This window comes from Pocillopora verrucosa, chromosome 7 (assembly GCF_036669915.1).
Source record: "Pocillopora verrucosa isolate sample1 chromosome 7, ASM3666991v2, whole genome shotgun sequence".
Lineage (NCBI taxonomy): Eukaryota > Metazoa > Cnidaria > Anthozoa > Scleractinia > Pocilloporidae > Pocillopora > Pocillopora verrucosa.
The window spans coordinates 15,018,878-15,021,705 of record NC_089318.1 but is presented as its reverse complement, the minus strand read 5'-3'; the positions used below and the strand labels follow the sequence as shown (position 1 = coordinate 15,021,705).

Sequence of the window (2,828 nt, the reverse complement as noted above, 5' to 3'; positions counted from 1 at the left end):
GCAGTGAAATAACTTTACTAGTGCATTTTTGCATTCAAAAATCGATGTAAAACTTACTGTAAATGCTTAAAATTTTTCAAAATGCCACTTAAACTTAAAGGCACACGAAAATTCCCTGTGCATTAAACGAAAGTATGTTAATATTCTCCATCGAAAAGTGCAGTTAAGAAGCGCCCTATAATGCACTGCAATCCTAATTTTTGGTATATTGGTACTTCATATATGTATAATACGTTGTGCGATTCTAGACAATTTTGGTCTTCTTATCAATCCAATCAGGGGGGATGCCTTTGTGAAGAGAAATACAATCATTACGTATTTATTCACAAACAAGAAACAATGTCTCAGCGACTTTTGAAATGTACTATCTGCAGCGGCGACCACTCGATTTTTCATTGCATCAACAAGTGTGGTGTCTGTTCTGGTGATAACCGGCAATGTTCTCGTCCAGCTCAGCCACCTCAAAAAAAGAAGAGGAAGGCCCCCCCAGAGCAATCAACAGCCTAAGGATAAGCCAAGCTACTAAGAGCTTAAAAAAAGTACGACACTTTGTGAAAGACCACGAGAGGGTGGGCCGGTCCTTCCAAAACCAACAACCACAGAATCAAGAGCTTGCTGCCGAGTTGGAGGAACAAGAAAAAGATGCGGAAGAGTTGGCCAATCTAGTGCAAACAAAGTCAGAGGCCATCAAGACTCTGAAAACTAAGTTGGTGGATGCCAAAAGGACTATTGCTGAGCTCAAGGCCGAGCTTAAGGCTCTCTGACGAACCTCAACAGCAACCTCAACAGAAAGACGCCACTCGCGCCAGCACCCACAGTCTGGCCACAATCCAAACAAGATACCACAGGGTGCTACAAATCCTTAAGGAAAACAATTGTAGCATGGCAAATGCGTTTTGGCCGGCCAGTTGCCCCCGCAGCACCCTCGGAGATTTCATCGCCATCGCTGAATTATGAATTGTAGATGAGCATGAATTCGAATCGGCATCACGAGAAATATGCGTGGGCTCTGTTAAAGACCTATAAACAGTCTGCTGGAGAAGACTTCGGCGACACCTACCAGCTATGGCAAACGTGCGACGAGATGGAAAGCTGTAGCCATTCAAATTCGATGATCGATTTTACAATTAAAGTTGTCTCTCCTAACACACAAACGGCTCCTTTAGGAGCCAACAATAAAAATAAGTCATAACAACGTGAACTGATGTACTTAAGACCGTGCAAACTTCAGAAGAGGTATAATTTTGCTTATGTAATTTCTATTTGTATGCTTTTGCATTTTGTTTGTTATCGCACACAAAATGTTTGATTCAAATCTAAAAATAGTATTATCGATTCAAAACCAAAGACGAGTGCTCAAAATCAGTAGGTCTCCAACTCCAGACAAGATATGTTTGTTTAAGAATCCAAACCCCCCACAGTTGAAACTGCAACTGCAACGATTGGAGGGCATTTAGGTAAATTTTCTATCCTGGAAAAGACAGTTAATTAGATCCAAGTCGAGGTCTACTCGCTGGCAGATAGAACTAAGGGTCTAAATGAGAAAGTTTTGGATAAAAATAGGAAATGAATTTTGCATATAATGCATTAAAGGAATTAAAATAAAATATAAGGGCTGGCGGACTAACTTCTGCACCTCTTTGGAAACACTAAGGACCACAAATTCATCTTCCAAAGAGCAAGAGAAATGAAAGAGGAAATTAAAATAAGTACCTATGTGGAAATAAGAGAGAAAGGAACAAGCAGTGGCAAAAGTTAAAGGCAAGAGAAGGAGGTAGGAAGGATTCTTTCTTATACTAAGCCTTTGCCAGACAAGTTATCCATTGTGCACCACTTTTTTGCAGTATCTAAAGAAAAACAACATAGCAAAAGGTGCAGGATAGTACAAAGCTCGACCGCTTGAAATACACAGCCTATGAAAATCGGGCCTTGATCACATTTGGGGCAGTCACCCGTAGTACCTTCATGATATGAGGATTATGTCTTCTGAGATATCTGATCACCTCCCAGTTATTGTTAACAGGAAATTTAAACGCTCAAAGAACAAAGAGATCAACACACCACAATAACTTATAAAGACATCAAGAGTCTTAATAAGGAGCAGCTTGTTTCATCCCTGTATGAAGCCCTCTGGGACTGCGCCTTTGTATTTGAGGATGCAAATGATGTAGTTGACACCTGGTATAAAATTTTCAATGGTATTATTGATGAGCATCTCCCTTTGAAGCAAAAGAGAGTGAAGCGTAAAATCCAGCCAAAATGGTTCAATGCCAAAATCCTGAAAGGGATAAAGGCTCGTGACAAGCTTCTCAAGAAAGCCAGAAAAACCAAGCAGAGAGCAACTGGAATTTTTTTGAGCGAGGAAAAAACAGTGTGACCAAACTTATCAGGAATACAAAACAATTCTACATTAAAACTAAAATTGCTGAAAACAAGAACAATTCTTGGAAACTCTGGAACCTGAGTAAGTGTCTATCAAATGAGAATAAAAGTGCCGAACACGGATTAAATAATCTAGTAGGAAACGAGAAAGAAATCAAAAAATGGTTGTGGTTATTCATTGTAGTGAATAACAATAAAAGCTAGGTTTTTCATTTGCGTCACCATGTAGTCACACGTGATGTGGATCGCAACATTTCGACTGCATACTGCTAGTCTTCTTCAGGTGATGAGGTCGACTGGTCTTGCGTCATCTTATAAAGCATGATGCTCTGCTGTGATTAGTTGTTTTTCAACAGCTCTAATTGGTGCATTTCTATCCTTGCTGTTTCATTCAGTAACTTGCTCCCTAGGCTGTCCGCTGTCGCACGGCTCTCCTGTTGTCTTGT

General features: G+C 40.2%; 1 pseudogene; it reads left to right on the top strand.

Annotated features, from left to right (window-relative positions):
- Positions 1-339: 339 nt before the first annotated feature.
- Positions 340-1,131, top strand: LOC131797153 (uncharacterized; annotated as a pseudogene).
- Positions 1,132-2,828: the final 1,697 nt, after the last annotated feature.